Source organism: Leptonychotes weddellii, unplaced genomic scaffold (genome assembly GCF_054177405.1).
Source record: "Leptonychotes weddellii isolate Sample4059 unplaced genomic scaffold, ASM5417740v2 HiC_scaffold_9317, whole genome shotgun sequence".
Lineage (NCBI taxonomy): Eukaryota > Metazoa > Chordata > Mammalia > Carnivora > Phocidae > Leptonychotes > Leptonychotes weddellii.
This window is the reverse complement of record NW_028064917.1, coordinates 1-8164: the sequence shown is the minus strand read 5'-3', so window position 1 is coordinate 8164 and position 8164 is coordinate 1. Positions and strand designations below refer to the sequence as shown.

Genomic DNA, 8164 nt, shown 5'->3' with positions numbered 1-8164 from the left:
TCAGATCTGTACCTCTGAAACAAATAATGCAATATATGTTAAGAAAATAAAAGAAGAAGAAGAAGGTAGCAGGAGGGGAAGAATGAAGCAGGGGAAATTGGAGGGGTAGACGAACCATGAGAGACTGAAAAACAAACTGAGGGTTCTAGAGGGGAGGGAGGTGGGAAGATGGGTTAGCCTGGTGATGGGTATTGAGGAGGGCACATTCTGCATGGAGCACTGGGTGTTGTGCACAAACAATGAATCATGGAACACTACATCTAAAACTAATGATGTAATGTATGGGGATTAACATAAGAATAAAAAAAGAAAAAGACCTCTTTAGAACATAAAAAAAAAAATTGCTTCAACATTTATTTAGCAGTAATTAAATTTGAGTTTATACTTAATGTAATCTATATGTAGTACCTGTTGAGAAACAATTCTCCCTGGGTCTCATGGGGTTTTTTGTTTTTGCTCTTAGTTTTTGATGTAGTGTTCAATGAATCATTAGTTGCATAACACCCAGGGCTCAAAGCACTGGCTGCTATTCTTCCAGACTTTTTTGCAAGGATATTTTCATACCAAATGGCCTTCAAGATAGAAATATTGTTACCTCTGGAACAAAGGAAAGGTACACTAATTTCTAATTAGAAGAGATTTGATTTCTCTAAACGCAGAGTTCCTCTGCCATAATATAATCCACCGTATGTGTGCAGTTATCATGTGGCTCTCTTTGTGTCTCCCCACTAAAATGGGACTTGGGGAACTAACACAAATAAGTGGATATTCTGGCTACTGCTATGGATTAGCAATAAACTGTCCATTTTTAACTCAGGAATCTATCAACATACATAAAACTTTGGCAAGCAAATTCATTAGCTTGTATATAGTATGAAATCTTAGACCCTTTAAAGTTCCTAACATATATATTGTGTGATTTTTTATTACATATTATTAAATGACTTATTTTTTAGGAAAGAAATGTGCTGATTTATCTAATATTTTTAAAAAGACCCAAGATTTGAATGATTAGAAGAGTCCATGAAAACCCATCAAAGATTTATATTTTTCAAATAGTTCAAATGCTTAAATACTCAATCTATTCCTTACCATCTTTAATATATATTTGGCTGGTGATGAATATTTTTAAAACATTAGACCAGCTGTTCACAAGAGGAGCCAATCTGTCTCTTGGGGAATATTTAGCAACATCTGGAAATATCTTTGCTACACACTGCTTGAGTTATATACATTCATTCCTTGTCTCAGCTGAGAGTGGTGTTGGTTACTATTAGCATTTAGTGGATATAGAGACCAGGGATGCTGTTAAACATCCTATAGTGTACAGGACAACCTCCCATAATTAATTATTTGGTCCCAAATGTCAATTATGATAATGCTGAGAACCCAGATATACATATATATGCTTCCACATCTGAATTTGAGAGATCTAAGTCAATTCTCTCAATGATAAGAATTAATCTGCATAAAAAATTAGAAAGATATAAGTATCTCTACATTTGTCTGTCATATGTGTATAATACATTTCATGAAAATCAAACCATAACATAAACAACAGCAAATAATCAACAGAAAACCAAAATTTCAATCATTTCCAAATTTTTAGGATGTACCTATATTTAGACATATTAGAGTAATTTAGTCAAGCCTTTATTATTATTATTATTGATAAGGAGGTATAACCAATAATGTATATACAGAAAACAAACTTTTATCATGTATGTGGATGGGGGCGGATGGTTATGGTATGAACATTAAAAAGATGGGTATGGCCAAAGGTATTAAAGAGGGCACGTATTGAATGGAGCACTGGGTGTTATATGCAAACAATGAACCATGGAACACTACATCAAAAACTAATGATGTAATGTATGGTGATTAACATAACATAATAAAATTTAAAAAATTAAAAAATTAAAAATTGAAAAAAATTAAAAGATGGGTACGGACATTATAAAGATGGGTATGGAAATGAACATTAAAAAGAAATTATCCTGTATTTGGTTACTTCAGTCTATGCTGTTACTATGGAAAATGCAGTACTATATATCTATTTGTTATTATAACAATCTGTTGAGGAAATTCTATAATTTGTATACATTACTTTTCAAAATTGTAATACTGTATTTGAATATTACCTGGTTTTTAGAACAATCCTTAAGCATCCATGACTTTACAAATTATAGTTACAAAATTATAAGTATGACCAGCATATGTGTATGCATATATGTGTATATGTATACATGCATATATACACAACTACTCACATACAATTAGCAACATACACTGAACATCTGTGTCATGGGGTCAAATAAAATTCATCAAAACTGATACAGTATTTTCTGGTTCACAAGTGGGGACTAACAGTGTCTTCATAACATCCAGTGTTAGAAGAATCCATCTACATACAATTAGAACTTTTATTTTTCAGGGGAAAATTAATGTTGTTTTAAAGACACTAAAAAGAAATACATTGGGCGCCTGGGTGGCTCGGTCAGTTAAGCATCTGCCTTCGGCTCAGGTCATGATCCCAGGGTTCTGGGATCGAGCCCCGCGTCAGGCTCCCTGATCAGTGAGGAGTCTGCTTCTCCCTCTCCCTCTGCTGCTCCCCTGCTTGTGTTCCTCCCACCCGCTCGTGCTCTCTCTCTCATGCTCACTCTCTGTTTCAAATACATAAAATCTAAATAAATAGAGAGAGAGAGAGAGAAAGAAATCCAGTACAGGAAGAGGGGCACAGGGGCTGTGACAGGAAGAGGAGTTGGGAGGCTGGGGTAGAACAGTCTGGTGGCCTGGGTTGCAAGTGGACAGTGCTGCTTTGGCCTATGTGACTGGCGCTGGCCTCTGTCTGGAGAGGATTCAAGCTGAGCACTGAGGAACCTCTTCTCAAAAAGGTTTGACTAAGTGAAGTAGACTTCAAAATTATGGCACAAGATGAGTTAATTCTAAGATGGAAACAATATGAAGTATATGTCCAAGCTTTGAAGAGCAAGGACACAGATCTTAATTCTAATGATGCAACTGGCTTAAGGGAGTCTAAAGAAAAACTAAAGCAGCAACAAAAGTCTGCACACAGGGAAAAATCCGTGTAATGTGACTAGCAACCAAGGAGCAGGAGATACAATTGTATACTACTCAAATCCAGTACCTCAAGCAAGTCCAGCAGCCAAGCATTACCCAAATGAGATGAACAATGGTAGACACAGTGATCAACTGATTTTTCCTAAAAATGAAAGGTGAATTGGAAGAGACTAAAGACAAACTGGAACAAGCCTGAGATAAACTGTGTACCTGGAAGTTTATGCCTGATAGGTAAACAGTCATACTCCCCAGTCAAGACTTCCCTGACCATCCCACTAGGAAAAAGCTGTGGTGGGACAGCCAAGTACTCCTTTCCACAGCAAGACTTAGACTTTTTGAGCAAAAAAAAAAGCCACATTCTTATACTTTCCAGCTTGAAATTGTTCATGTAAAACTTACCAGATGAACCTTGTGTTTGGCTTTTTTCTCTTCCTCTTACCCTTGTTTCAGAGGCTGATGGTGTGGGACTATTCCGAAGAAGTGGCCACTTCCAAAAAATTTCCCTTCTAGAACTTGTAGACACTTGAGAAATCTTTCTGTTTGAAGAAACTAGACAGAGAAAGAGAAGTCTCAAATCTGGGCACACTGTGTCTTCAGACAGTTTGGAGGAATGAAAACCTAGAAATTTAAAATCATGAATTGAACATGTAAAAATCCAGTAAAAGGTGAAAATGGAATATGCATCACTCTTAACCTTGAGCATACTGACTGAGAGACACTATATCAGTTTTGTCAATAAGACTATGGACTTCATCATTGTTGTTGAACTTTTGGTTCTAAACTCAAATGAGCCAAACAGGCAAAGCGTTAATGGCAAAGTGTTGAATGCTTAAACCAAGGAGAATCAAGAGCTTGTAAATCAGCTGTCCCAGGGATGTGTTGCACACCTCGAAGCAGAGCTGGCTTTACAGAAAAAATATAGCCAGGAACTTAAATGCAGTCAGAATGAACTGAATGTCTTCATCATTCAACTTGACAGAAGTAGAAAGTATGCTGAGCACCGTTCTAGTTCTTCAGCAGCAACTGAAAGAGATATGCTGGTAGTTGGCTCAGTACCAACAGTCACAGTCTCACACTCCAGCCCGAAGTACCAGCAGGACTACATCTTCTGAGCCTGTATGACAGGCAGAGGCCACAGGTAAAGACTGCAGTTGGCTGGCCAATGGACCAAGTAATGGCAGTTCCTCCTAGCAGAGGACATCTGGGTCCAGATTTCACAGGAAGAGAGACATAGCCAGAAATGACTTCCCTTCTTCTCCAGGGAATGGTAATAAAGCTTCCAACAGCTCAGAGGAGAGAACTGGCAGAGGAAGTAGTAGTTATGCAAACCAACTCAGTGCAGGGTATGAAAGTGTAGACTTTTCACTGGTAATAAAAACTCTCACACACCACTCAAATGACACAGACTCTAATCATGACCCTCAAGAGGAGAAAACAGTGAATGGGAAAGGTAACTGAACTGTGGATTCCTGCCATGTTCAGAATGGCTTGGACTCAAGTGTAAATGTGCAGGGTTCAGTTTTGTAATATTTTTTCCAACAAATTTTCATACAGTGCCATTTAATTTGGGGGAGATTCTGTTCAGGAAATAAACACATACTTTTGTCACAATTTACCTTTTTTTGTGGGTGTGTTTTTTTTTTTTTCTTTGTTTCAATACCTCTGTCACTTTGGAAATTTTAAGTTAATTACTTTGTTGTTAAAAGGACATTTTGTGTAGTGTCACGTTACTGTTACATGAGTTAATGTATAGTTATAAATGGAAATCTTTCTTTAAAACATAACACAATTATCTCTGCAGAAATCTGTGTCTATCTTAGGACCTGTGCTGTGTAAGGGCATTCTTACCCATGCTTGAGTTAGCTGTTAGAGTAGATATAGTTTTATGACTGCCAAGTTTGCCCAGTACAGTAGTTTTATCATAAAAGTTGGACTTGCTGATAGAGTCCTATAGTAGTTTAAGGGTTAGATACAGTTTTTCCCATCATACATCTGTGCCTTTTCTCTTTAGGTGACTGAATGTTTAAGAAATTTATGTGTATAGTTACTCAGTTTTTATCAACTGTTGTATCCTGTTAATGCATATTGCTCTGTGACTCCAATATATCTTACCTATACTGACCAAACCTAAATAAAAATTTGTATTGTAAAAAAGAAAGGAAGGAAGGAAGGAAGGAAGGAAGGAAGGAAGGAAGGAAGGAAGGAAGGAGGAAGGAAGGAAGAAGGAAGGAAGGAAGGAAGGAAGGAAGGAAGGAAGGAAGGAAGGAAGGAAGAAGGAAGGAGGAAGGAAGGAAGGAAGGAAGAAGGAAGGAAGGAAGGAAGAAGGAAGGAAGGAAGGAAGGAAGGAAGAAGAAAGGAAGAAAGAAATCCAATAGAGGGAACAATTAATTTTATTACTTGGTTGGATAGTAACTGATTTTGATGGATGAGTGTGATAATAACCTATTTGTGAATAGTCTTTGCAAATAGAATTAATACTTATGAAATTCCAAAGAGGAAAAATAAATTAACTACTACATTCACAATTGAAGGACATTATTCACACATATTCAAGACAAAAATTTCATTCTTAATCAAAATTTTAGCCTTCCTGGGGCGCCTGGGTGGCTCAATTGGTTAAGCGACTGCCTTCAGCTCAGGTCATGATCCCGGAGTCCCGGGATCGAGTCCCGCATCAGGCTCCCTGCTCAGCAAGGAGCCTGCTTCTCCCTCTGACCCTCCCCCACTCATGTACTCTCTCTCTCTCTCATTCTCGCTCTCTCAAAATAAATAAATAAATCTTTAAAAACAAACAAACAAAAAAATTTTAGCCTTCCTTTTACTCAAAATCTATCAATTGTTGAATATATTTTAAATAGAATTTTAAAATGAAACATCTTACTGACTAAAGAAATACCAATTTTAAAGAATTTCTTTCAAAACTCTGAGTTTTTAAAATATAGATTTACTTACATTTTCATTAGTTGTTATTTTACCATGCAGCCAGAAGTATTTTCTACTCTGTGTGAATGTGGGGTGGGGGTGGGGGTGGGAGGTCCAGGCTTAGTTATAAAAAAATTAGTCCAGAGGTACCTGGCTGGCTTAGTTGGTAGAGCATGCAACTCTTGATCTCAGGGTCATGGGTTTGAGCCCCATTTTGGGCATGGAGCCTACCTAAAATGTCAAAAAAATATATAGTCCAAAACTCAAATGAAAGAAGTAATGAGAGAAGGTTGAGAGAAATTATGAATTAAAATAGTATTTAAATATACATTAAATCTACTGAATAGAAAAAAAACTTTCCATCTAGTTGTTATGATTAAAGAAAAAGATTTCAGGGCGCCTGGGTGGCTTAGTCGTTAAGCGTCTGCCTTCAGCTCAGGTCATGGTCTCAGGGTCCTGGGATCGAGCCCCGCATTGGGCTCCCTGCTCAGCGGGAAGCCTGCTTCTCCCTCTCCCACTCCCCCTGCTTGTGTTCCCTCTCTCGCTGTGTCTCTCTCTGTCAAATAAATAAATAAAATCTTTAAAAAATTAAAAAATAAAAAAATAAAGAAAAAGATTTCTTTTTTTTTAATGGTGATGTAATTGACCTAAAACATTATATTAGTTTCAGGTGTACAATATAATGTTTTAATATTTGGAAATATTGCAAAATGATCATCATAATAGGTCTAGTTAACATCCATTGCCATACATAGCGTTTTTTATGACAAGAACTTTTAAGATCTACTCTTTTAGCAACTTTCAAATACACAGTATAACTAGAGTCACTATGCTGTACATAACATCACCATGACTCACTTATTTTATAAGTAGAGAATCAAATTTCTATACCAGAAAACATGAATAAGTGAAAACTGAGATTTTTTAAATAACTGAATTTTCAAAACAATTAAGAAACTTGAGATATCAGGTCAGGAACAAGGCAGGGATGTCCACTCTCACCATTGCTACTTAACATAGTACTGGAAGTTCTAGCCTCAGCAATCAGACAATAAAAAGAAGTAAAAGGCATCCAAATCATCAAAGAAGAAGTCAAAATTCCACTCTTTGGAGACAACATGATACTCTATAGAAAACTTGAAAGACTCCACCAAAAAATTGCTGGAACTGATTCACAAACTCAGCAAAGTTGCAGGATACAAAAATCATAATCTGTTGCATTTCTGTACACCAATAATGAAGCAGCAGAAAGAGAAGTCAAGGGGAATTGATCCTTTTTACAATTGCACCAAAAAACCATAAGATACCTAGGAATAAACCTAACCAAAGAGTTAAAAGATCTGTATGCTGAAAACTACAGGACAACTTAAGAAATAAATTGAAGAAGACACAAAGAAATGGAAAAACATTCCATGCTCGTGGATTAGAAAAATAAATATTGTTAAAATGTTTATAGTACCCAAAGTAGTCCGCAGATTCAGTGCCATCCTGATCAAAGTAATAGCAGCACTTTTGCAGAGCTAGAATAATCTTAAAATTGTATGGAACCACAAAAGACCCCCAATAGTCAAAGTAATGTTGAAAAAGAAAAGCAAAGTGGGAAGCATCACAATCCTTGACTTCAAGTTATATTATGAAGCTGTAATGATCAAGACAGTATGGTACTGGAACAAAAATAGACACATAGATCAATGGAACAGAATAGAGAACCCAGAAATGGACCCACCACTGTTCGGTCAAACTTTTCAGAAGCATAATCTTTGACAAAGCTGGAAAGACTATCCAATGGAAGAAAGAGTCTCTTCAACAAATGGGGCTGGGAGAACTGGATGGCTACATGCAAAAGAATGAAACTGAATCACTTTCTTTTGCCCTACATAAAAATAAATTCAAAATGGATGAAAGACCTAAATATGAGACAAAAACATAAAAATCCTAGGGGAGAACACTGGTAGCATCCTCTTTGACCCCCGACTATGGCAACTTCTTACTACACAAGTCACCTGAAGCAAAGGAAACAGAAGCACAAATGAACTATTGGGACTTCATAAAGATAAAAAAACTTCTGCACAGTGAAGGAAACAATCAACAAAATTAAAAGGTGACCAACAGAATGAGAGAAGATATTTGCAAATGACCTATCTGCTAAAAGGTCAGTATC

The 8164-nt window shown here is 36.6% G+C and overlaps 1 pseudogene; it reads left to right on the top strand.

Annotated features, from left to right (window-relative positions):
- The first annotated feature begins 2856 nt into the window (after positions 1-2856).
- Positions 2857-3591, top strand: LOC102735600 (pre-mRNA-splicing regulator WTAP pseudogene; annotated as a pseudogene).
- Positions 3592-8164: the final 4573 nt, after the last annotated feature.